We start from the raw sequence: 27,896 nt of genomic DNA, 5'->3' as shown, positions 1-27,896 counted from the left end.
TGACCCTGTGCCTCATAAGAACAGTCTAGCCCGAACTGCAAAGCCATGTCTTCCTTGGACTGAAAACAAGCATCCAGGGACCGATTTCTGGCTAATCAGCCGTCTTCAGCCAGGCTAGCTTGAATCCAGTGGCAAAGTTAGCGAGAGACATACGTCTGGGCATATTCTGCCAACTTAGTACGAACAAAGTGAAACCAAAAGGGGATGATGGTTGGAGTGTTGAAAAATGCAAGCACTCACCCCCAGTCAACTGATCGGGGTTTAATCCATCATCATTCTTTAGCTCACTCTGCCACCACAGTTCAGACATGCCCATATGCAAATCAGTCTGACCCTGTGCCTCATGGAAACAGTCCAGTCAGAACTGCCAAACCATGTCTTCCCTGGACCGGAAACAAGCATCTTGGAACCGGCTGGCTAATCAGCCGTCATCAGCCAGGCTAGCTTGAATCCAGTGGCAGAGTGAGCAAGGGATCCACATCTGGGCATACCCTGCCAACTTAGGGCGAACAAAGCACAACCAAAGGAGATGATGCACGGAGTGTTGAACAATGCAAGCACTCACCCCCGGTCAAATGATGTGGGTTCAACCCATCATCATTCTTTAGCTCACTCTGCCACCCTAGTTTAGATATGGCTATATGCAAATCAGTCTGACCCTGTGCCTCATGGGAACATTCCAGCCCGAACTGCCAAGCCATGTCTTCCCTAGACCGGAAACAGGCATCCTGGGACCGTTTTCTGGCTAATCAACCATCATCAGCCAGGCTAGCTTGAATCCAGTGGCAAAGTAAGCAAGGAACCCATGTCTGGGCATACCCTGACAAATTAGGGCAAACAAAGTAAAACCAAAGGGCATGATGGACGGAGTGTTGAACAATGCAAGCACTCCCCCTGGTCAACTGATCTGGGTTTAATCCATCATCATCATTCTTTAGCTCTATCTGCCACCCCAGTTCAGACATAGCCATATGCAAATCAGTCTGACCCTGTGCCTCATGGGAACAGTCCAGCCTGAACTGCCAAGCCATGTCTTCCCTGGACCGGAAACAAGCATACTGGGACCGGTTTCTGACTAATCAGCCATCATCAACCAGGCTAGCTTGAATCCAGTGGCAAAGTGAGCAAGGGACCCACTTCTGGGCATACCCTGCCAACTTAGGGCGAACAAAGCAATACCAAAGGGGATGATGGACGGAGTGTTGAACACTGAAAGCACTCACCCCCAGTCAACTGATCTGGTTATAATCCATCATCATTCTTTAGCTCACTCTGCCATCCCAGTTCAGACATGGTCATATGCAAATCAATCTGACCCTGCGCCTCATGGGAACAGTCCAGCCCGAACTGTCAAGCCATGTCTTCCCTGGACTGGAAACAAGCATCCTGGGACCGGTTTCTGGCTAATCAGCCATCATCAACCAGGCTAGCTTGAATCCAGTGGCAAAGTGAGCAAGGGACCCACGTCTGGGAATACCCTGCCAACTTAGGGCGAACAAAGCAAAACCAAATGGGATGATGAATGGAATGTTGAATTCTGCAAGCACTCACCCCCAGTCAACTGATCTGGGTTTAATCCATTGGTTCTAGGATGCTTGTTTCCAGTCCAGGGAGGACCTGGCATGGCAGTTCGGGCTATACTGCTCCCTTTGTGCAAAGGGTCAAGACTGATTTGCATATGGCTGGCTCCAAACTGGAATGGCATGGTGAGCAAAAAAAATATGAATTTCGGCCCAGATCTCTGTGCTGGGGTGAATGCATGACATTGCTCTGCATTCTGTCCATCAAGTGTTCTTTTTGCATTTGTTACCCCGAGTGGGACAGGTATGCCCAGACGTTGGTCCCTTGCTCTTCATGCCACTGGAGTCAAGCTATCCTGGCTGATGAAGGCTGAAAGCCCAAAACCGGTCCTAGGATTCCTATTTCCAGTCCAGGGAGGACCTGGCCTGGCGGTTCAGGCTGGACTGCTCCCATTGGGCGCAGCATCAAGACTGATTTGCATATAGCTGGCTCCCAACTAGAATGGCATGGTGAGCAAATAAAATGATCGATTTGGGCCCAGATCTCTGTACTGGGGTACTGACATTGTTCTGAATTCTGTCCATCAATTGTTCTTTTTGCATTTGTCACCCCAAGTGGGACAGGTATGCCCAAACGTGGGTCCTATGTTCTCCATGCAACTGGAGTCAAGCTATCCTGGCTGATGAGGGCTGAAAGCCAGAAACTGGTCCTATTATGCTTGTTTCCAGTCCAGTGAGGGCCTGGCCCTGCAGTTTGGGCTGGACTGCTCCCATTGAGCGCAGGGTCAAGACTGATTTGCATATGGCTTGGTCCAAACTGGAATGGCATGGTGAGCAAATAAAATGATTGATTTGGGCCCAGATCTCTGTACTGGGGTGAATGCATGACATTGTTCTGCATTCTGTCCATCAATTGTTCTTTTTGCATTTGTCACCCCGAGTGAGACGGGTATGCCCATACGTGGGTCCCCGTGGTCTCCATGCCACTGGAGCCAAGCTATCTTGGCTGATGAAGGCTGAAAGCCCAAAACCAGTCTTAGAATGCTTGTTTCCAGTCCAGGGAGGACCTGACCTGGCAGTTCGGGCTGGACTGCTCCCATTAGGTGCATGGTCAAGACTGACTTGCATATGGCTTGGTGCAAACTGGAATGGCATGTTGAGCAAAAAAAAACAATGGATTTGGGCCCAGATCTCTGTACTGGGGTGAATGTATGACATTGTTCTGCATTATGTCCATCAATTGTTCTTTTTGCTTTTCTCTCCCCGAGTGGAACGGGTATGCCCAGACTTCGGTCCTGTGTTCTCCATGCAACTGGAGTCAAGTTATCCTGGCTGATGAGGGCTGAAAGCCCGAAACCTGTCCTATTATGCTTGTTTCCAGTCCAATGAGGTCCTGGCCTGGCAGTTCGGGCTGGACTGCTCCCATTGAGCACAGGGTCGAGACTGATTTGCATATGGCTTGGTCCAAACTGGAATGGCATGGTGAGCAAAAGAAACAATGTATTTGGGTCCAGATCTCTGCACTGGGGTGAATGCATGGCATTGTTCTATATTTTGTCCAATTGTTCTTTTTGCATTTGTCACCCCGAGTGGGACGGGTATGCCCATACGTCGGTCCTGTGGTGTCCATGCCACTGGAGCCAAGCTATCTTGGCTGATGAAGGCTGAAAGCCCGAAACCAGTTCCTAGGATGCTTGTTTCCAGTCCAGGGAGGACCTGGCCTGGCAGTTCAGGCTGGACTGCTCCCATTATGTGCAGGGTCAAGACTGACTTGCATATGGCTTGGTCCAAACTGGAATGGCATGTTGAGCAAAAAAAAACTATGGATTTGGGCCCAGATCTCTGTACTGGGGTGAATGTATGACATTGTTCTGCATTTGCATTTGTGGGACGGGTATGCCCCCACACCCTTGTCCTGCAAAGATGGCAGAAGGGTATTGCGCACAATGGGAATTCTAGTCACGTACCGGTAGGGTAGCCTGACATGTCATTGCATGCCCTCCTATGTCCTTCTCAGGCTCTACACCATGTTGATCTCAGTCTGCAGTGATTGGCCTGGCTTGAATAGAGCTGTGGTAAAAAGGGCAGGGCGCCATGTGATCCGGCTCAATAGCTGTTTGTAGTTGGAATTCGAGGGGTATAGCTAAAAGGGAATATATTGTGCCTGGGCACTGAGTGTGTAAAGAGAGAGTGTTTCCCAGGCAATACGCAGCTGTCTACAAGCCTAAAACAGAGAGATAAGATTAGAGCACAGTCGCGAATAGGAATGTGCAGTGAGTGTGATTAGAAGATTTTTAAAGAGGTACAGCAACTTGGGGAGAAGCAACATTTTTGCTATGGCTAAGTGCCCCGTCACAGATAAAGGCAGGAGGGTCAGAGATAAACTGCTTGTACATTCTCTAAGAGGGAAGAGTGTGGATTTGGCCCAGTCAGCATGTATCCCAGAGTCTCCTCCAAAATGTATGGCCTCTTAATAATGGGGCCAGATTCTCTTGGGGCTCGTGAATGTATAGTGTCACTTTGACCGCATACATAGATACCAAGGATCAAAAATCAATCATGTACTTGGCAAGCGTGACTACTCACCCCTGAGGGTCTCAAGGTGCTGGGGAGGAGGGTAGGTGCAGGTTCCAGTCAATCAAGGAGGAGGTCTATCGAAGAGCCAAGTTTTATGGTTTCAGGTGAAGATGGGGAGTGATGTTGTCTGCCTGAGGTGGAGTGGTAGGGTGTTCCAGGCTCTGGCCACAAGGAAGGATTAAGAGTGGCCTCCCAATCTGGTCTTTCTGGTATGGGGACCACGGTGTAGGAGAGGTGGGCTGATTGTAGGATTCTTTGGGGTGCGTGGAATTCGAGTCGGCTTTTCAGGTATGCTGGTCTGGTGTTTTGGAGGGCTTTGTGTGAGTGGGTGAAAATCTTGAAGGTGATTCTAACCTCAATGGGGAGCTAGTGCAGTGTGCGCATGTGCTGGGAGATATGGCAGTGTCTTGGCAGGTTGAGGACAAGTCTTGCAGTGGCGTTCTGGATGTTTTGAAGCTCGCGGGTGAGGTTTTGTTTATTTCGGCATAGACTGCATTGCCGTAGTCAAGTCTGCTGGTGACAAGGGTGTGAGTGACAGTCTTTCTGTGCTCGAGGTGTGGAAGCAGGAGGATGTGACGGAGTTGATCTGTAGGTCCATTTTGAGCTCGCAGTCCAGGATGATCCAGAAGTTACGGGCGTGGTCCATGGGGGTGGGCAGGCCCCTGAGGGCAGGGGGCCACCAGGTGTCATTCCAGGCACTGGGGTGTGGGCCCACGATGAGTACTTCTGTTTTGTCAGTGTTGAGTTGTAGGCATCTGCTTTTGATCCATTTGGCTATAGCTTCCATGCCTTCTTGAAAGTTGTGTTTGGCAGCATTAGGTTTGTTGGTTAGGGAGAGGATATGTTGGGTGTCGTCTCCATATGAAACAATGTTGAGTCCGTGGGTTCTGACGATGGGGCGAGTAGAGCAATGTACACGTTAAAGAGCGTGGGGCTGAGGCAGGATCCTCGGGGGACTCCGCAGATGGTTGGTGTAGGGTCCGAGAGGAAAGGAGGGAGTCTGTCCCGCTGCATTCTGCCAGAGAGGAAAGAGTAGATCCAGTCAAGGGCCTTGTCCCGGATCCCTGTGTCGTGAAGTCTGCGTGTTATGGTGCGGTCAAAGACTGTATTGAAGGCCGCTGAGAGGTCAAGGAGGATGAGGGCTACTGTTCCTCCTCTGTCCAGGAGGGAGCTGATGCCGTCTGTTGGGACAAAAAAGGCAGTTTCTGTACTGTGGTTTTTTCTGATGCCGATTGCGAGGAGTCGAGGGTGTTGTGCTCTTCGATGAAGGTGGTGAGTTGGCTGTTGAAGGCTTTCTCGATTACTTTTGCTGGCAACGGCAGTAGGGAGATCGGTCTGTAGTTTTTGAGGTTGGCGGGGTCTGCTGAGGTTTCTTCAGGAGAGGGCTCATATCTGTGTCTTTCCAGTCCGCGGGGAAGGAGGCGTTCGCCAGGGAGCGGTTAAAGGTGTGGCAAAGCATGGGTGCGATGGTGTCAGCGGCTCTGTTGTAAATGTGGTGGGGGCAGAGGTCCGTTGGGGCAATGGAGTGGATTGACTTCATTGTCTTCAGTGTGTCTTCGGTGGTGAGGGCTGGCCAGCTTTCAATCATTGGCTTCAGGGAGTCGGGGTGGCTGGTGAGGGTTCAGTGTGTTGGCTGTCTTCTTCGAAGTTGTAGTAAATGTTCTTTATTTTTATTGGTGGAAAAAGGTGCTGAGTTTGTTGAAGAGGTCTTGAGAGGGAGGGATGTCAGTAGACTCACTGGTGGGTTGGGCAAACTCTTCGATGATGTTGAAGAGCTCTTTGCTGATGTGCGCATGTGTGAAGAGTCTGTCTTTGATTGCTGTTTTTCTCGTATTTCTGATGAGTTGGCGGTGGGCGTTGGTGGTAGCTTTGACGTTGTTGTGGGATTATGTAGATTTGGAGTTCCACCAGGCCTTTTCAAGGTGGTGGCATGTGCATCTGAACTCTCGAAGTTTGATGGAAAACCATCTGGCTTTCTTGGTTTGTGTGTTGTTGTTCATCTTGAGGGGGGCTATGGTGTTGGTGCTGTTGGAGATCCATCTGTCCAGAGTTCGGGCTGCAGTGTTGTGGTCCTCGTATTCCGCAGTGGTTGGGGTGGAGTTGCCAAGAGAGGAGGTTAGCTGGATGTTGGTGATTTTGGTCCAGTTTCTTCGTGGCAGCAGGTGATGGATTCTGTGGATGGTGGGTGTTCTGAAGGTGAAGTGGATGCATCAATGGTCTGTCTACGAGAGTTTGGTCATGGGGCTGAAATTGATGGAGTTTCCTTTTGTGAAAAGGGGGTCTAGGGTGTGTCCTGCTGAGTGTGTGTGTTCGGACATGATCTGGCGGAGTCCATAGTTGTGGAGGTTGTCCAGGAGGGATGTGGTGTTGGGGTCTAGTTCGTTGTTGAGTTGGAAGTTGAGGTCTCCCAGCAAGGTGTAGTTGGAGGACGCGATGGCTTGCGGGGAGATGTTATTCATGATGGAGTTGGTGAATGAAGTTCTGCGGGGTCCGGGGGATCGGTAGATGAGAGTTCCTTGGAGGGTTTTGGTAGGGCTGGCATGTATCTTGAAGTGTAGGTGTTCCATCAAGTCTGTGGGCTCGTCGGAGGGTGTGCTCAGTCGAAGGGTGGACTTTAGGATGATGGGGATTCCTCCTCCAGGGCGGCTGGGGCGGTCCTTCTGGGAGATCTTGTATTCTTGGAGAATGGCAAAGGCGATGTCCGGTCCCGAGGTGGGGTTGGTCCAGGTTTCAGTGAAGAATGCCACATCCGGGGTGGTGCTGTCGAGGAGGTCCCAGATTTCTGTGGCATGTTTGTGGAGAGATCAGACACTGAGGAGGATGCATTGCAGGGTCTGTGGTTCAGTTGTGTTCTTGCGGGCGGGTTGTGCTGGATCCATGGTCCTGGCAGTGCTGCAGGTGTGCCGGCAGTGGTGACAGCTGAAGGGTCTGTGGGTGTCGGCTGGTGATGCTAGCTTGCAGTTGTTTTTGCTGCCTGGGTTGAGTGCGTGGAGTGCAGCTGGGTTGTAGCATTGGTGGTGGGAAGGTCCAGGGTTCCTGTCGCTGGTCATGTTCGGGTCACGTTTTGGTCGCGGATGGGTGCAGACGGGCTTGCCTTTGGCGAGAGTAGTGTTGCCATACCTGGGAGGCAAGGGGCTCAATCACACCAGCGAATAGAATTAGAGACAGCAGGCAACCCTGGCGGCTCCCGCATGTGATCAGGAAAGGCTCAGACAGCCTACTGTTAAGTTGGATGCGGCCGGTATTTGAGTTGTATAGAAGGTGAATCCAATGGATAAAGCTAGGGATAAGCCCAAGGCTTTCCAGGAGCTGGAAGAGACATGGCAATTGCAGGTAATCAAATGCCTTTGTGGCATCCAATAATGGATAGCAATAGGATGAGTTGGTTAGCAAGCAGTTTCGCAAATATTGTATTATCTACATTTATCATAGAGAGCCGCATGTATGAATCACATCGATCCGCCAGCTGGGCAGGTTTTAAGATAGATACTATAACCACTTTCTGTAGGGGCGGAGGCAGTGTGCCTGACATCAAAATGTCCTCATACATTAGTAATAAGTGGGGGGCTAGTAGGGATGAAAAGACTTTGTAAAATGAGGTAGAGAGACCATCTAGTCCAGATGCCTTGTCACCTGGGAAGCTCTGAATGACCTGTATAACCTCTTTCATCCTAAAAGGGTAATCGAGGGACAGACAGTAAGCATGGACCAGCCACAGCAGCCAGATTGAGTTGAGGTAGGCAACCTGCTCCTCTGCATCTGGCACCAGAGTTGCTTGCTTCATTGATCTTGGAATATAATGTGAACATTCTTTGCATAAACCCAGTTGGAGTGGACTGTCAGTCCTGCCTCTCGTCCACAAGCTCCACCCCATGGGCGAAATCCCATGGTTTGCTCAGCATTTTGGCCAAAGTCTTGCCTGGGCAGTCTCCTTCTCTGTACCTGCATGCAGAGACTTCACAGCTGAGATATTTCATCTCTTGTGTGGCTTCTTCGAATCCAGTAACTTAAGTCTGAATCTCTGCCATGGTGTCTGTATTTTCAGCGATGTAGTAGTCCAGTTCCAGAGACCGGAGGTCCTGTTCAAGCATAGCCAGTTTCCCGCGGATTGCCCGGAGGATGCCCAATTATTTCACAATGCATATGGGTCTAATCACTACTTCAAAGACCTACAAAAGAGTCAATGGATATGACATTGAGTCTGTATTATTACTAAAGTATTTGAGGATCACATCGTTGCCCGTGTCCTGGAACATATAGTGCCGAAACACCCTCGGGGGCTTACGCCAGGCGAAGGCATGGGGAATCACCTACTGTAGTGAAAGCTCCAGCAATATGGGGGCAAGGTATGAGAGTGCGGGGCATGAGTGCCATTGGGTTGGAACACATGAGGGTGTTTTGGGAGAGTAACCAGTAATCAATACGCAACTACACATTGTGGGAAGCAGTGACACAGGAGACTGCTGTGCTAGCTGAGTGCATAAGACCAAATTTACTTTAAGTAAATATTGCATATGAGTCTGTGAAGCTGTGCCACTGTGTTAGGATTAGGATGCATAGGAGGGCCCTAACGTTCTCCCACCCCATCAAGTACCATGGCTCCCGGTCCCAAGCTAGTGATCAATCTCAAAACCTTGGAGACAAATCTGGAGCTTTCTATATTAGGGCCATATAATGAGGCTAGTATAATGGGGTGTCTGTGTAGTGTACTACCTAGGAGAACATCTCTCCCTTGGTTGGCGTAGAGAGCGTGTTGCAGCTACCATGGCAGGCCTTTATATATGAGTATATGACGTAATTAGAAAAGAGGGGCACGTCGATGTCAGCACACCAACCTGCACTGAGCCTAGGAGCAGTGAAAGGAGTTAAGTGTAGCTCCTAGAAATAGAAGACGTCTATGAGGTGCCTGTTCAGGTAAGAATGTACCAGCCTGGCCTTTCTACAGTCATTAAGCCCATGAATATTTCAAGTTAGGCTTCTAGTGGCGGTCATCAAACTGCGTGGTAGGGGGTAGGGCACAGTTAGGCAAGGCCAATGACCTCCTCAACTGGAAGGTGCAGGATGCACAGCTGTGCAGGGAACATAGCTGGGGGAGATGAACCCATAAACAAGACCCACCCTCCCCTCACTCCAACACTCAAACATGGTGGAAAGCACTACCCCCTACCCTACACCACCCCAGCACCCATCCTGAGAACATTCAAGGAGCATGGGAATCATTCAGGAGGACAGCAGCAAACCAGGTGGACATCCCAGTCAAGGTCTAACAGCAGTCTACCAGTCTGGAATGATAGCTTTTATAGTTTTGAAGGGTATGTCAGCCGTACGTGCTTGCCAGTCAACTGGCCCCAAAGGTGTGTCACCATGGATAGAAGGAACAGTGCTGTCCGGGCTTGTGAGGTGGAATGCCTCTGAAAGTGTGCCACTATGTGTACGCAGGGATCAGTCATAGTCACTGAGGTGGTGCTCATCCTGGGGCCTTGCAGACCTTCAGGGCTATGCCCATCAATGATGTGTTTTGCAAACTTGAGCCTTAACGACTGTGAAGAAGCGAGGGTCTCCACCTCCTTCATTTTTGATGCTGTGCTGGATTTTCTTTTTGCTGGCTTAGATGCTTTGGGCACTGATGATCAGTGTCAAAGTGCAAGTGCTCCCTGTATAAATTGTTATTATGAATGGTTATCCATAACTGGCATATTTGATTTACCGGTAAATCCCTAGTAAAATGCACTGAATGTGCCATAGCCTGTAAATCAAATACTACCAGTGGACCCGCAGCACTGATTGTGCCGCCCACACAAGTAACATTACAAAGGTATCTCAGACCTGACACTGCAGTGTCTGCACACAGTTTTTACTGCCATGTCGACCAGGCAATTGCATCCACTTGCCAGGCCCTAACCTTCCCTTTTCTTACATGTAAGACACCCCTCAGGTAGGCCCAAGATACCCCATGGGAAGGGTGCAGTGTATGTGAAAGGTAGAACATGTACTGGAATATGTGACATGTCCAGATAGTAAAATTCTCATATCTACTACTAACTACTGCTATTTACATTTTTCACTATTGCAAGCCTATCTGTCTCGTAGGCTAATAGGGAAGTGACTTGGTAACATCTTACAAGTATAACTTTCCATAGGGACAAGATAGAGAAGTGAAGTTCAGGCTCTCTGAACTCAGAATTTAATAACACATCTTTGTAGGTAGATGATTTTTAAATTGTGCTTTTGAAAATGCCACTTTTAGAAAGTATTTACAACAAGGGGTGGTGAGGGACAGAGTCTCTGAATTAAGCAGAAAGCTCTCACCCAGTCAAGAGATCAGGGCTAGATCCAACACCGTTTTTTAGCTCACTGCACCATCCCAGTTTCAGAACCTGGCTGTATGCAAATTAGTCTGTTCCTGTCCCAGTGCATGATGGGAACAGGGCAAACCAAACTACAAAAGCCAATTCTAACACCGGGAAGGAAACAAGCTCCCGGGGACCGGTTTCTGGCATTACAGCCGTCTTCGGCCCGGTTTGCTTGAATCCTGATGGTGCAATGAGCAAGGGTCTCACATCTGAGAATACCCTTCCACGCTTAGGGTGGACAAAAATATTTACAACAAGGGGTGGTGAGGGACAGAGTCTCTGAATTAAGCAGAAAGCTCTCACCCAGTCAAGAGATCAGGGCTAGATCCAACACCGTTTTTTAGCTCACTGCACCATCCCAGTTTCAGAACCTGGCTGTATGCAAATTAGTCTGTTCCTGTCCCAGTGCATGATGGGAACAGGGCAAACCAAACTACAAAAGCCAATTCTAACACCGGGAAGGAAACAAGCTCCCGGGGACCGGTTTCTGGCATTACAGCCGTCTTCGGCCCGGTTTGCTTGAATCCTGATGGTGCAATGAGCAAGGGTCTCACATCTGAGAATACCCTTCCACGCTTAGGGTGGACAAAAATATTTACAACAAGGGGTGGTGAGGGACAGAGTCTCTGAATTAAGCAGAAAGCTCTCACCCAGTCAAGAGATCAGGGCTAGATCCAACACCGTTTTTTAGCTCACTGCACCATCCCAGTTTCAGAACCTGGCTGTATGCAAATTAGTCTGTTCCTGTCCCAGTGCATGATGGGAACAGGGCAAACCAAACTACAAAAGCCAATTCTAACACCGGGAAGGAAACAAGCTCCCGGGGAACGGTTTCTGGCATTACAGCCGTCTTCGGCCCGGTTTGCTTGAATCCTGATGGTGCAATGAGCAAGGGTCTCACATCTGAGAATACCCTTCCACGCTTAGGGTGGACAAAAATATTTACAACAAGGGGTGGTGAGGGACAGAGTCTCTGAATTAAGCAGAAAGCTCTCACCCAGTCAAGAGATCAGGGCTAGATCCAACACCGTTTTTTAGCTCACTGCACCATCCCAGTTTCAGAACCTGGCTGTATGCAAATTAGTCTGTTCCTGTCCCAGTGCATGATGGGAACAGGGCAAACCAAACTACAAAAGCCAATTCTAACACCGGGAAGGAAACAAGCTCCCGGGGACCGGTTTCTGGCATTACAGCCGTCTTCGGCCCGGTTTGCTTGAATCCTGATGGTGCAATGAGCAAGGGTCTCACATCTGAGAATACCCTTCCACGCTTAGGGTGGACAAAAATATTTACAACAAGGGGTGGTGAGGGACAGAGTCTCTGAATTAAGCAGAAAGCTCTCACCCAGTCAAGAGATCAGGGCTAGATCCAACACCGTTTTTTAGCTCACTGCACCATCCCAGTTTCAGAACCTGGCTGTATGCAAATTAGTCTGTTCCTGTCCCAGTGCATGATGGGAACAGGGCAAACCAAACTACAAAAGCCAATTCTAACACCGGGAAGGAAACAAGCTCCCGGGGAACGGTTTCTGGCATTACAGCCGTCTTCGGCCCGGTTTGCTTGAATCCTGATGGTGCAATGAGCAAGGGTCTCACATCTGAGAATACCCTTCCACGCTTAGGGTGGACAAAAATATTTACAACAAGGGGTGGTGAGGGACAGAGTCTCTGAATTAAGCAGAAAGCTCTCACCCAGTCAAGAGATCAGGGCTAGATCCAACACCGTTTTTTAGCTCACTGCACCATCCCAGTTTCAGAACCTGGCTGTATGCAAATTAGTCTGTTCCTGTCCCAGTGCATGATGGGAACAGGGCAAACCAAACTACAAAAGCCAATTCTAACACCGGGAAGGAAACAAGCTCCCGGGGGCCGGTTTCTGGCATTACAGCCGTCTTCGGCCCGGTTTGCTTGAATCCTGATGGTGCAATGAGCAAGGGTCTCACATCTGAGAATACCCTTCCACGCTTAGGGTGGACAAAAATATTTACAACAAGGGGTGGTGAGGGACAGAGTCTCTGAATTAAGCAGAAAGCTCTCACCCAGTCAAGAGATCAGGGCTAGATCCAACACCGTTTTTTAGCTCACTGCACCATCCCAGTTTCAGAACCTGGCTGTATGCAAATTAGTCTGTTCCTGTCCCAGTGCATGATGGGAACAGGGCAAACCAAACTACAAAAGCCAATTCTAACACCGGGAAGGAAACAAGCTCCCGGGGACCGGTTTCTGGCATTACAGCCGTCTTCGGCCCGGTTTGCTTGAATCCTGATGGTGCAATGAGCAAGGGTCTCACATCTGAGAATACCCTTCCACGCTTAGGGTGGACAAAAATATTTACAACAAGGGGTGGTGAGGGACAGAGTCTCTGAATTAAGCAGAAAGCTCTCACCCAGTCAAGAGATCAGGGCTAGATCCAACACCGTTTTTTAGCTCACTGCACCATCCCAGTTTCAGAACCTGGCTGTATGCAAATTAGTCTGTTCCTGTCCCAGTGCATGATGGGAACAGGGCAAACCAAACTACAAAAGCCAATTCTAACACCGGGAAGGAAACAAGCTCCCGGGGAACGGTTTCTGGCATTACAGCCGTCTTCGGCCCGGTTTGCTTGAATCCTGATGGTGCAATGAGCAAGGGTCTCACATCTGAGAATACCCTTCCACGCTTAGGGTGGACAAAAATATTTACAACAAGGGGTGGTGAGGGACAGAGTCTCTGAATTAAGCAGAAAGCTCTCACCCAGTCAAGAGATCAGGGCTAGATCCAACACCGTTTTTTAGCTCACTGCACCATCCCAGTTTCAGAACCTGGCTGTATGCAAATTAGTCTGTTCCTGTCCCAGTGCATGAAGGGAACAGGGCAAACCAAACTACAAAAGCCAATTCTAACACCGGGAAGGAAACAAGCTCCCGGGGACCGGTTTCTGGCATTACAGCCGTCTTCGGCCCGGTTTGCTTGAATCCTGATGGTGCAATGAGCAAGGGTCTCACATCTGAGAATACCCTTCCACGCTTAGGGTGGACAAAAATATTTACAACAAGGGGTGGTGAGGGACAGAGTCTCTGAATTAAGCAGAAAGCTCTCACCCAGTCAAGAGATCAGGGCTAGATCCAACACCGTTTTTTAGCTCACTGCACCATCCCAGTTTCAGAACCTGGCTGTATGCAAATTAGTCTGTTCCTGTCCCAGTGCATGATGGGAACAGGGCAAACCAAACTACAAAAGCCAATTCTAACACCGGGAAGGAAACAAGCTCCCGGGGACCGGTTTCTGGCATTACAGCCGTCTTCGGCCCGGTTTGCTTGAATCCTGATGGTGCAATGAGCAAGGGTCTCACATCTGAGAATACCCTTCCACGCTTAGGGTGGACAAAAATATTTACAACAAGGGGTGGTGAGGGACAGAGTCTCTGAATTAAGCAGAAAGCTCTCACCCAGTCAAGAGATCAGGGCTAGATCCAACACCGTTTTTTAGCTCACTGCACCATCCCAGTTTCAGAACCTGGCTGTATGCAAATTAGTCTGTTCCTGTCCCAGTGCATGATGGGAACAGGGCAAACCAAACTACAAAAGCCAATTCTAACACCGGGAAGGAAACAAGCTCCCGGGGGCCGGTTTCTGGCATTACAGCCGTCTTCGGCCCGGTTTGCTTGAATCCTGATGGTGCAATGAGCAAGGGTCTCACATCTGAGAATACCCTTCCACGCTTAGGGTGGACAAAAATATTTACAACAAGGGGTGGTGAGGGACAGAGTCTCTGAATTAAGCAGAAAGCTCTCACCCAGTCAAGAGATCAGGGCTAGATCCAACACCGTTTTTTAGCTCACTGCACCATCCCAGTTTCAGAACCTGGCTGTATGCAAATTAGTCTGTTCCTGTCCCAGTGCATGATGGGAACAGGGCAAACCAAACTACAAAAGCCAATTCTAACACCGGGAAGGAAACAAGCTCCCGGGGACCGGTTTCTGGCATTACAGCCGTCTTCGGCCCGGTTTGCTTGAATCCTGATGGTGCAATGAGCAAGGGTCTCACATCTGAGAATACCCTTCCACGCTTAGGGTGGACAAAAATATTTACAACAAGGGGTGGTGAGGGACAGAGTCTCTGAATTAAGCAGAAAGCTCTCACCCAGTCAAGAGATCAGGGCTAGATCCAACACCGTTTTTTAGCTCACTGCACCATCCCAGTTTCAGAACCTGGCTGTATGCAAATTAGTCTGTTCCTGTCCCAGTGCATGATGGGAACAGGGCAAACCAAACTACAAAAGCCAATTCTAACACCGGGAAGGAAACAAGCTCCCGGGGAACGGTTTCTGGCATTACAGCCGTCTTCGGCCCGGTTTGCTTGAATCCTGATGGTGCAATGAGCAAGGGTCTCACATCTGAGAATACCCTTCCACGCTTAGGGTGGACAAAAATATTTACAACAAGGGGTGGTGAGGGACAGAGTCTCTGAATTAAGCAGAAAGCTCTCACCCAGTCAAGAGATCAGGGCTAGATCCAACACCGTTTTTTAGCTCACTGCACCATCCCAGTTTCAGAACCTGGCTGTATGCAAATTAGTCTGTTCCTGTCCCAGTGCATGATGGGAACAGGGCAAACCAAACTACAAAAGCCAATTCTAACACCGGGAAGGAAACAAGCTCCCGGGGACCGGTTTCTGGCATTACAGCCGTCTTCGGCCCGGTTTGCTTGAATCCTGATGGTGCAATGAGCAAGGGTCTCACATCTGAGAATACCCTTCCACGCTTAGGGTGGACAAAAATATTTACAACAAGGGGTGGTGAGGGACAGAGTCTCTGAATTAAGCAGAAAGCTCTCACCCAGTCAAGAGATCAGGGCTAGATCCAACACCGTTTTTTAGCTCACTGCACCATCCCAGTTTCAGAACCTGGCTGTATGCAAATTAGTCTGTTCCTGTCCCAGTGCATGATGGGAACAGGGCAAACCAAACTACAAAAGCCAATTCTAACACCGGGAAGGAAACAAGCTCCCGGGGACCGGTTTCTGGCATTACAGCCGTCTTCGGCCCGGTTTGCTTGAATCCTGATGGTGCAATGAGCAAGGGTCTCACATCTGAGAATACCCTTCCACGCTTAGGGTGGACAAAAATATTTACAACAAGGGGTGGTGAGGGACAGAGTCTCTGAATTAAGCAGAAAGCTCTCACCCAGTCAAGAGATCAGGGCTAGATCCAACACCGTTTTTTAGCTCACTGCACCATCCCAGTTTCAGAACCTGGCTGTATGCAAATTAGTCTGTTCCTGTCCCAGTGCATGATGGGAACAGGGCAAACCAAACTACAAAAGCCAATTCTAACACCGGGAAGGAAACAAGCTCCCGGGGGCCGGTTTCTGGCATTACAGCCGTCTTCGGCCCGGTTTGCTTGAATCCTGATGGTGCAATGAGCAAGGGTCTCACATCTGAGAATACCCTTCCACGCTTAGGGTGGACAAAAATATTTACAACAAGGGGTGGTGAGGGACAGAGTCTCTGAATTAAGCAGAAAGCTCTCACCCAGTCAAGAGATCAGGGCTAGATCCAACACCGTTTTTTAGCTCACTGCACCATCCCAGTTTCAGAACCTGGCTGTATGCAAATTAGTCTGTTCCTGTCCCAGTGCATGATGGGAACAGGGCAAACCAAACTACAAAAGCCAATTCTAACACCGGGAAGGAAACAAGCTCCCGGGGACCGGTTTCTGGCATTACAGCCGTCTTCGGCCCGGTTTGCTTGAATCCTGATGGTGCAATGAGCAAGGGTCTCACATCTGAGAATACCCTTCCACGCTTAGGGTGGACAAAAATATTTACAACAAGGGGTGGTGAGGGACAGAGTCTCTGAATTAAGCAGAAAGCTCTCACCCAGTCAAGAGATCAGGGCTAGATCCAACACCGTTTTTTAGCTCACTGCACCATCCCAGTTTCAGAACCTGGCTGTATGCAAATTAGTCTGTTCCTGTCCCAGTGCATGATGGGAACAGGGCAAACCAAACTACAAAAGCCAATTCTAACACCGGGAAGGAAACAAGCTCCCGGGGAACGGTTTCTGGCATTACAGCCGTCTTCGGCCCGGTTTGCTTGAATCCTGATGGTGCAATGAGCAAGGGTCTCACATCTGAGAATACCCTTCCACGCTTAGGGTGGACAAAAATATTTACAACAAGGGGTGGTGAGGGACAGAGTCTCTGAATTAAGCAGAAAGCTCTCACCCAGTCAAGAGATCAGGGCTAGATCCAACACCGTTTTTTAGCTCACTGCACCATCCCAGTTTCAGAACCTGGCTGTATGCAAATTAGTCTGTTCCTGTCCCAGTGCATGATGGGAACAGGGCAAACCAAACTACAAAAGCCAATTCTAACACCGGGAAGGAAACAAGCTCCCGGGGACCGGTTTCTGGCATTACAGCCGTCTTCGGCCCGGTTTGCTTGAATCCTGATGGTGCAATGAGCAAGGGTCTCACATCTGAGAATACCCTTCCACGCTTAGGGTGGACAAAAATATTTACAACAAGGGGTGGTGAGGGACAGAGTCTCTGAATTAAGCAGAAAGCTCTCACCCAGTCAAGAGATCAGGGCTAGATCCAACACCGTTTTTTAGCTCACTGCACCATCCCAGTTTCAGAACCTGGCTGTATGCAAATTAGTCTGTTCCTGTCCCAGTGCATGATGGGAACAGGGCAAACCAAACTACAAAAGCCAATTCTAACACCGGGAAGGAAACAAGCTCCCGGGGACCGGTTTCTGGCATTACAGCCGTCTTCGGCCCGGTTTGCTTGAATCCTGATGGTGCAATGAGCAAGGGTCTCACATCTGAGAATACCCTTCCACGCTTAGGGTGGACAAAAATATTTACAACAAGGGGTGGTGAGGGACAGAGTCTCTGAATTAAGCAGAAAGCTCTCACCCAGTCAAGAGATCAGGGCTAGATCCAACACCGTTTTTTAGCTCACTGCACCATCCCAGTTTCAGAACCTGGCTGTATGCAAATTAGTCTGTTCCTGTCCCAGTGCATGATGGGAACAGGGCAAACCAAACTACAAAAGCCAATTCTAACACCGGGAAGGAAACAAGCTCCCGGGGGCCGGTTTCTGGCATTACAGCCGTCTTCGGCCCGGTTTGCTTGAATCCTGATGGTGCAATGAGCAAGGGTCTCACATCTGAGAATACCCTTCCACGCTTAGGGTGGACAAAAATATTTACAACAAGGGGTGGTGAGGGACAGAGTCTCTGAATTAAGCAGAAAGCTCTCACCCAGTCAAGAGATCAGGGCTAGATCCAACACCGTTTTTTAGCTCACTGCACCATCCCAGTTTCAGAACCTGGCTGTATGCAAATTAGTCTGTTCCTGTCCCAGTGCATGATGGGAACAGGGCAAACCAAACTACAAAAGCCAATTCTAACACCGGGAAGGAAACAAGCTCCCGGGGACCGGTTTCTGGCATTACAGCCGTCTTCGGCCCGGTTTGCTTGAATCCTGATGGTGCAATGAGCAAGGGTCTCACATCTGAGAATACCCTTCCACGCTTAGGGTGGACAAAAATATTTACAACAAGGGGTGGTGAGGGACAGAGTCTCTGAATTAAGCAGAAAGCTCTCACCCAGTCAAGAGATCAGGGCTAGATCCAACACCGTTTTTTAGCTCACTGCACCATCCCAGTTTCAGAACCTGGCTGTATGCAAATTAGTCTGTTCCTGTCCCAGTGCATGATGGGAACAGGGCAAACCAAACTACAAAAGCCAATTCTAACACCGGGAAGGAAACAAGCTCCCGGGGAACGGTTTCTGGCATTACAGCCGTCTTCGGCCCGGTTTGCTTGAATCCTGATGGTGCAATGAGCAAGGGTCTCACATCTGAGAATACCCTTCCACGCTTAGGGTGGACAAAAATATTTACAACAAGGGGTGGTGAGGGACAGAGTCTCTGAATTAAGCAGAAAGCTCTCACCCAGTCAAGAGATCAGGGCTAGATCCAACACCGTTTTTTAGCTCACTGCACCATCCCAGTTTCAGAACCTGGCTGTATGCAAATTAGTCTGTTCCTGTCCCAGTGCATGATGGGAACAGGGCAAACCAAACTACAAAAGCCAATTCTAACACCGGGAAGGAAACAAGCTCCCGGGGACCGGTTTCTGGCATTACAGCCGTCTTCGGCCCGGTTTGCTTGAATCCTGATGGTGCAATGAGCAAGGGTCTCACATCTGAGAATACCCTTCCACGCTTAGGGTGGACAAAAATATTTACAACAAGGGGTGGTGAGGGACAGAGTCTCTGAATTAAGCAGAAAGCTCTCACCCAGTCAAGAGATCAGGGCTAGATCCAACACCGTTTTTTAGCTCACTGCACCATCCCAGTTTCAGAACCTGGCTGTATGCAAATTAGTCTGTTCCTGTCCCAGTGCATGATGGGAACAGGGCAAACCAAACTACAAAAGCCAATTCTAACACCGGGAAGGAAACAAGCTCCCGGGGACCGGTTTCTGGCATTACAGCCGTCTTCGGCCCGGTTTGCTTGAATCCTGATGGTGCAATGAGCAAGGGTCTCACATCTGAGAATACCCTTCCACGCTTAGGGTGGACAAAAATATTTACAACAAGGGGTGGTGAGGGACAGAGTCTCTGAATTAAGCAGAAAGCTCTCACCCAGTCAAGAGATCAGGGCTAGATCCAACACCGTTTTTTAGCTCACTGCACCATCCCAGTTTCAGAACCTGGCTGTATGCAAATTAGTCTGTTCCTGTCCCAGTGCATGATGGGAACAGGGCAAACCAAACTACAAAAGCCAATTCTAACACCGGGAAGGAAACAAGCTCCCGGGGACCGGTTTCTGGCATTACAGCCGTCTTCGGCCCGGTTTGCTTGAATCCTGATGGTGCAATGAGCAAGGGTCTCACATCTGAGAATACCCTTCCACGCTTAGGGTGGACAAAAATATTTACAACAAGGGGTGGTGAGGGACAGAGTCTCTGAATTAAGCAGAAAGCTCTCACCCAGTCAAGAGATCAGGGCTAGATCCAACACCGTTTTTTAGCTCACTGCACCATCCCAGTTTCAGAACCTGGCTGTATGCAAATTAGTCTGTTCCTGTCCCAGTGCATGATGGGAACAGGGCAAACCAAACTACAAAAGCCAATTCTAACACCCGGAAGGAAACAAGCTCCCGGGGACCGGTTTCTGGCATTACAGCCGTCTTCGGCCCGGTTTGCTTGAATCCTGATGGTGCAATGAGCAAGGGTCTCACATCTGAGAATACCATTCCACGCTTAGGGTGGACAAAAATATTTACAACAAGGGGTGGTGAGGGACAGAGTCTCTGAATTAAGCAGAAAGCTCTCACCCAGTCAAGAGATCAGGGCTAGATCCAACACCGTTTTTTAGCTCACTGCACCATCCCAGTTTCAGAACCTGGCTGTATGCAAATTAGTCTGTTCCTGTCCCAGTGCATGATGGGAACAGGGCAAACCAAACTACAAAAGCCAATTCTAACACCGGGAAGGAAACAAGCTCCCGGGGACCGGTTTCTGGCATTACAGCCGTCTTCGGCCCGGTTTGCTTGAATCCTGATGGTGCAATGAGCAAGGGTCTCACATCTGAGAATACCCTTCCACGCTTAGGGTGGACAAAAATATTTACAACAAGGGGTGGTGAGGGACAGAGTCTCTGAATTAAGCAGAAAGCTCTCACCCAGTCAAGAGATCAGGGCTAGATCCAACACCGTTTTTTAGCTCACTGCACCATCCCAGTTTCAGAACCTGGCTGTATGCAAATTAGTCTGTTCCTGTCCCAGTGCATGATGGGAACAGGGCAAACCAAACTACAAAAGCCAATTCTAACACCGGGAAGGAAACAAGCTCCCGGGGACCGGTTTCTGGCATTACAGCCGTCTTCGGCCCGGTTTGCTTGAATCCTGATGGTGCAATGAGCAAGGGTCTCACATCTGAGAATACCCTTCCACGCTTAGGGTGGACAAAAATATTTACAACAAGGGGTGGTGAGGGACAGAGTCTCTGAATTAAGCAGAAAGCTCTCACCCAGTCAAGAGATCAGGGCTAGATCCAACACCGTTTTTTAGCTCACTGCACCATCCCAGTTTCAGAACCTGGCTGTATGCAAATTAGTCTGTTCCTGTCCCAGTGCATGATGGGAACAGGGCAAACCAAACTACAAAAGCCAATTCTAACACCGGGAAGGAAACAAGCTCCCGGGGACCGGTTTCTGGCATTACAGCCGTCTTCGGCCCGGTTTGCTTGAATCCTGATGGTGCAATGAGCAAGGGTCTCCATCAGGATTCAAGCAAGCCGGGCCGAAGAGGCTGAAATGCCAGAAACCGGTCCCCGGTAGCTTGTCTCCTTTCTGGTAAAGAATTGGCTTGGTAGTTTAGTCTGCCCTGTTCCCATGTTGCACTGGGCCAGGGACAGACTGATTTGCATATAGCCATGTTCTGAGCTGGGATGGGGCAGTGAGATAAATAACGGTGATGGATCAAGCCCTGATCTTTGGACTGGGTAAGAGTGGTCTGCTCAATTCAGACACTCTGTTCATCACCACCCCCTTTTGTAAATCGATTTTGGCCACTATAGGTGTGGCAGGGTATACTCAGACATGAGTCCCTTTCTCACTGCTCCATCAGGATTCAAGCAAGCCGGGCCGAAGAGGCTGAAATGCCAGAAACCGGTCCCCGGTAGCTTGTCTCCTTTCTGGTAAAGAATTGGCTTGGTAGTTTAGTCTGCCCTGTTCCCATGTTGCACTGGGCCAGGGACAGACTGATTTGCATATAGCCATGTTCTGAGCTGGGATGGGGCAGTGAGATAAATAACGGTGATGGATCAAGCCCTGATCTTTGGACTGGGTAAGAGTGGTCTGCTCAATTCAGACACTCTGTTCATCACCACCCCCTTTTGTAAATCGATTTTGGCCACTATAGGTGTGGCAGGGTATACTCAGACATGAGTCCCTTTCTCACTGCTCCATCAGGATTCAAGCAAGCCGGGCCGAAGAGGCTGAAATGCCAGAAACCGGTCCCCGGTAGCTTGTCTCCTTTCTGGTAAAGAATTGGCTTGGTAGTTTAGTCTGCCCTGTTCCCATGTTGCACTGGGCCAGGGACAGACTGATTTGCATATAGCCATGTTCTGAGCTGGGATGGGGCAGTGAGATAAATAACGGTGATGGATCAAGCCCTGATCTTTGGACTGGGTAAGAGTGGTCTGCTCAATTCAGACACTCTGTTCATCACCACCCCCTTTTGTAAATCGATTTTGGCCACTATAGGTGTGGCAGGGTATACTCAGACATGAGTCCCTTTCTCACTGCTCCATCAGGATTCAAGCAAGCCGGGCCGAAGAGGCTGAAATGCCAGAAACCGGTCCCCGGTAGCTTGTCTCCTTTCTGGTAAAGAATTGGCTTGGTAGTTTAGTCTGCCCTGTTCCCATGTTGCACTGGGCCAGGGACAGACTGATTTGCATATAGCCATGTTCTGAGCTGGGATGGGGCAGTGAGATAAATAACGGTGATGGATCAAGCCCTGATCTTTGGACTGGGTAAGAGTGGTCTGCTCAATTCAGACACTCTGTTCATCACCTCCCCCTTTTGTAAATCGATTTTGGCCACTATAGGTGTGGCAGGGTATACTCAGACATGAGTCCCTTTCTCACTGCTCCATCAGGATTCAAGCAAGCCGGGCCGAAGAGGCTGAAATGCCAGAAACCGGTCCCCGGTAGCTTGTCTCCTTTCTGGTAAAGAATTGGCTTGGTAGTTTAGTCTGCCCTGTTCCCATGTTGCACTGGGCCAGGGACAGACTGATTTGCATATAGCCATGTTCTGAGCTGGGATGGGGCAGTGAGATAAATAACGGTGATGGATCAAGCCCTGATCTTTGGACTGGGTAAGAGTGGTCTGCTCAATTCAGACACTCTGTTCATCACCACCCCCTTTTGTAAATCGATTTTGGCCACTATAGGTGTGGCAGGGTATACTCAGACATGAGTCCCTTTCTCACTGCTCCATCAGGATTCAAGCAAGCCGGGCCGAAGAGGCTGAAATGCCAGAAACCGGTCCCCGGTAGCTTGTCTCCTTTCTGGTAAAGAATTGGCTTGGTAGTTTAGTCTGCCCTGTTCCCATGTTGCACTGGGCCAGGGACAGACTGATTTGCATATAGCCATGTTCTGAGCTGGGATGGGGCAGTGAGATAAATAACGGTGATGGATCAAGCCCTGATCTTTGGACTGGGTAAGAGTGGTCTGCTCAATTCAGACACTCTGTTCATCACCACCCCCTTTTGTAAATCGATTTTGGCCACTATAGGTGTGGCAGGGTATACTCAGACATGAGTCCCTTTCTCACTGCTCCATCAGGATTCAAGCAAGCCGGGCCGAAGAGGCTGAAATGCCAGAAACCGGTCCCCGGTAGCTTGTCTCCTTTCTGGTAAAGAATTGGCTTGGTAGTTTAGTCTGCCCTGTTCCCATGTTGCACTGGGCCAGGGACAGACTGATTTGCATATAGCCATGTTCTGAGCTGGGATGGGGCAGTGAGATAAATAACGGTGATGGATCAAGCCCTGATCTTTGGACTGGGTAAGAGTGGTCTGCTCAATTCAGACACTCTGTTCATCACCACCCCCTTTTGTAAATCGATTTTGGCCACTATAGGTGTGGCAGGGTATACTCAGACATGAGTCCCTTTCTCACTGCTCCATCATGATTCAAGCAAGCCGGGCCGAAGAGGCTGAAATGCCAGAAACCGGTCCCCGGTAGCTTGTCTCCTTTCTGGTAAAGAATTGGCTTGGTAGTTTAGTCTGCCCTGTTCCCATGTTGCACTGGGCCAGGGACAGACTGATTTGCATATAGCCATGTTCTGAGCTGGGATGGGGCAGTGAGATAAATAACGGTGATGGATCAAGCCCTGATCTTTGGACTGGGTAAGAGTGGTCTGCTCAATTCAGACACTCTGTTCATCACCACCCCCTTTTGTAAATCGATTTTGGCCACTATAGGTGTGGCAGGGTATACTCAGACATGAGTCCCTTTCTCACTGCTCCATCAGGATTCAAGCAAGCCGGGCCGAAGAGGCTGAAATGCCAGAAACCGGTCCCCGGTAGCTTGTCTCCTTTCTGGTAAAGAATTGGCTTGGTAGTTTAGTCTGCCCTGTTCCCATGTTGCACTGGGCCAGGGACAGACTGATTTGCATATAGCCATGTTCTGAGCTGGGATGGGGCAGTGAGATAAATAACGGTGATGGATCAAGCCCTGATCTTTGGACTGGGTAAGAGTGGTCTGCTCAATTCAGACACTCTGTTCATCACCACCCCCTTTTGTAAATCGATTTTGGCCACTATAGGTGTGGCAGGGTATACTCAGACATGAGTCCCTTTCTCACTGCTCCATCAGGATTCAAGCAAGCCGGGCCGAAGAGGCTGAAATGCCAGAAACCGGTCCCCGGTAGCTTGTCTCCTTTCTGGTAAAGAATTGGCTTGGTAGTTTAGTCTGCCCTGTTCCCATGTTGCACTGGGCCAGGGACAGACTGATTTGCATATAGCCATGTTCTGAGCTGGGATGGGGCAGTGAGATAAATAACGGTGATGGATCAAGCCCTGATCTTTGGACTGGGTAAGAGTGGTCTGCTCAATTCAGACACTCTGTTCATCACCACCCCCTTTTGTAAATCGATTTTGGCCACTATAGGTGTGGCAGGGTATACTCAGACATGAGTCCCTTTCTCACTGCTCCATCAGGATTCAAGCAAGCCGGGCCGAAGAGGCTGAAATGCCAGAAACCGGTCCCCGGTAGCTTGTCTCCTTTCTGGTAAAGAATTGGCTTGGTAGTTTAGTCTGCCCTGTTCCCATGTTGCACTGGGCCAGGGACAGACTGATTTGCATATAGCCATGTTCTGAGCTGGGATGGGGCAGTGAGATAAATAACGGTGATGGATCAAGCCCTGATCTTTGGACTGGGTAAGAGTGGTCTGCTCAATTCAGACACTCTGTTCATCACCACCCCCTTTTGTAAATCGATTTTGGCCACTATAGGTGTGGCAGGGTATACTCAGACATGAGTCCCTTTCTCACTGCTCCATCAGGATTCAAGCAAGCCGGGCCGAAGAGGCTGAAATGCCAGAAACCGGTCCCCGGTAGCTTGTCTCCTTTCTGGTAAAGAATTGGCTTGGTAGTTTAGTCTGCCCTGTTCCCATGTTGCACTGGGCCAGGGACAGACTGATTTGCATATAGCCATGTTCTGAGCTGGGATGGGGCAGTGAGATAAATAACGGTGATGGATCAAGCCCTGATCTTTGGACTGGGTAAGAGTGGTCTGCTCAATTCAGACACTCTGTTCATCACCACCCCCTTTTGTAAATCGATTTTGGCCACTATAGGTGTGGCAGGGTATACTCAGACATGAGTCCCTTTCTCACTGCTCCATCAGGATTCAAGCAAGCCGGGCCGAAGAGGCTGAAATGCCAGAAACCGGTCCCCGGTAGCTTGTCTCCTTTCTGGTAAAGAATTGGCTTGGTAGTTTAGTCTGCCCTGTTCCCATGTTGCACTGGGCCAGGGACAGACTGATTTGCATATAGCCATGTTCTGAGCTGGGATGGGGCAGTGAGATAAATAACGGTGATGGATCAAGCCCTGATCTTTGGACTGGGTAAGAGTGGTCTGCTCAATTCAGACACTCTGTTCATCACCACCCCCTTTTGTAAATCGATTTTGGCCACTATAGGTGTGGCAGGGTATACTCAGACATGAGTCCCTTTCTCACTGCTCCATCAGGATTCAAGCAAGCCGGGCCGAAGAGGCTGAAATGCCAGAAACCGGTCCCCGGTAGCTTGTCTCCTTTCTGGTAAAGAATTGGCTTGGTAGTTCAGTCTGCCCTGTTCCCATGTTGCACTGGGCCAGGGACAGACTGATTTGCATATAGCCATGTTCTGAGCTGGGATGGGGCAGTGAGATAAATAACGGTGATGGATCAAGCCCTGATCTTTGGACTGGGTAAGAGTGGTCTGCTCAATTCAGACACTCTGTTCATCACCACCCCCTTTTGTAAATCGATTTTGGCCACTATAGGTGTGGCAGGGTATACTCAGACATGAGTCCCTTTCTCACTGCTCCATCAGGATTCAAGCAAGCCGGGCCGAAGAGGCTGAAATGCCAGAAACCGGTCCCCGGTAGCTTGTCTCCTTTCTGGTAAAGAATTGGCTTGGTAGTTTAGTCTGCCCTGTTCCCATGTTGCACTGGGCCAGGGACAGACTGATTTGCATATAGCCATGTTCTGAGCTGGGATGGGGCAGTGAGATAAATAACGGTGATGGATCAAGCCCTGATCTTTGGACTGGGTAAGAGTGGTCTGCTCAATTCAGACACTCTGTTCATCACCACCCCCTTTTGTAAATCGATTTTGGCCACTATAGGTGTGGCAGGGTATACTCAGACATGAGTCCCTTTCTCACTGCTCCATCAGGATTCAAGCAAGCCGGGCCGAAGAGGCTGAAATGCCAGAAACCGGTCCCCGGTAGCTTGTCTCCTTTCTGGTAAAGAATTGGCTTGGTAGTTTAGTCTGCCCTGTTCCCATGTTGCACTGGGCCAGGGACAGACTGATTTGCATATAGCCATGTTCTGAGCTGGGATGGGGCAGTGAGATAAATAACGGTGATGGATCAAGCCCTGATCTTTGGACTGGGTAAGAGTGGTCTGCTCAATTCAGACACTCTGTTCATCACCACCCCCTTTTGTAAATCGATTTTGGCCACTATAGGTGTGGCAGGGTATACTCAGACATGAGTCCCTTTCTCACTGCTCCATCAGGATTCAAGCAAGCCGGGCCGAAGAGGCTGAAATGCCAGAAACCGGTCCCCGGTAGCTTGTCTCCTTTCTGGTAAAGAATTGGCTTGGTAGTTTAGTCTGCCCTGTTCCCATGTTGCACTGGGCCAGGGACAGACTGATTTGCATATAGCCATGTTCTGAGCTGGGATGGGGCAGTGAGATAAATAACGGTGATGGATCAAGCCCTGATCTTTGGACTGGGTAAGAGTGGTCTGCTCAATTCAGACACTCTGTTCATCACCACCCCCTTTTGTAAATCGATTTTGGCCACTATAGGTGTGGCAGGGTATACTCAGACATGAGTCCCTTTCTCACTGCTCCATCAGGATTCAAGCAAGCCGGGCCGAAGAGGCTGAAATGCCAGAAACCGGTCCCCGGTAGCTTGTCTCCTTTCTGGTAAAGAATTGGCTTGGTAGTTTAGTCTGCCCTGTTCCCATGTTGCACTGGGCCAGGGACAGACTGATTTGCATATAGCCATGTTCTGAGCTGGGATGGGGCAGTGAGATAAATAACGGTGATGGATCAAGCCCTGATCTTTGGACTGGGTAAGAGTGGTCTGCTCAATTCAGACACTCTGTTCATCACCACCCCCTTTTGTAAATCGATTTTGGCCACTATAGGTGTGGCAGGGTATACTCAGACATGAGTCCCTTTCTCACTGCTCCATCAGGATTCAAGCAAGCCGGGCCGAAGAGGCTGAAATGCCAGAAACCGGTCCCCGGTAGCTTGTCTCCTTTCTGGTAAAGAATTGGCTTGGTAGTTTAGTCTGCCCTGTTCCCATGTTGCACTGGGCCAGGGACAGACTGATTTGCATATAGCCATGTTCTGAGCTGGGATGGGGCAGTGAGATAAATAACGGTGATGGATCAAGCCCTGATCTTTGGACTGGGTAAGAGTGGTCTGCTCAATTCAGACACTCTGTTCATCACCACCCCCTTTTGTAAATCACTTTTAGAAAGTAGGCATTTTTTTGTTTTACCATTCTGTGTACCTTTGCTGTCTGTGTTTCAACAGTTTGATTTTTGAAGTTACATGGGCTGGGAATGTGCATTTACTATAGACAGCAACACAGGGGTTTGAGGTATGTCCTGCCTTTCATGGGTAACTAGGAGATGAGCTGAATAGACCTTGGCTGCCTTTAAAGTGGTAGGAGGAGTTTCATTTACACCTGCATAGGCAGGGTCTCCTCTGCACAATGCTGTCTCCACCTCCTGTAGTGATGCTGCACTAGAGAGGACATAACTGGTTTGGACTGGGCTCAGAGACACTTGCCACAAAGGAAACCAATACAAAATGGGATATAAGTAGTGGACCTTATTCGTATTAACTCTCAGATTGCTGGATGCAAGCACAACTCCATAGAAACTAAAATATCTGCTTATGCAGATGATATATTGATCTATATGTCTAATCCTGTTGAATCTCTTCCACATTTTATGACTAAAGTTCGATTATACTCTAGCATTTCTGGTTACAAACTCAACCTCTCAAAGACAGAAGTCTTGCCCTTAAACTCTATATGCTATCAATGTATGTTTAGTGATACTCATTTAGCTTGGTGTCCTTCAAAAATCAAATACCTCGGCATTTGGTTCTCTTCGTCCCTAATTGATACAGTTAAATTCACATTCCAAGCATTATTAAATAAAA

The 27,896-nt window shown here is 49.3% G+C and overlaps 1 protein-coding gene across 1 annotated transcript in view; it reads right to left on the bottom strand.

The window, feature by feature from the left end:
- MYOM2 (myomesin 2) overlaps nt 1–27,896 on the bottom strand; it is a 731,038-nt gene that overhangs the window by 363,133 nt on the left and 340,009 nt on the right. The gene's annotated exons all lie outside the window — the stretch shown is intronic.

This window comes from Lissotriton vulgaris, chromosome 6, assembly GCF_964263255.1.
Source record: "Lissotriton vulgaris chromosome 6, aLisVul1.2, whole genome shotgun sequence".
Classification (NCBI taxonomy): domain Eukaryota; kingdom Metazoa; phylum Chordata; class Amphibia; order Caudata; family Salamandridae; genus Lissotriton; species Lissotriton vulgaris.
Note: the sequence above shows the minus strand (reverse complement) of the source record. Positions and strands in the feature narration are given on the sequence as shown.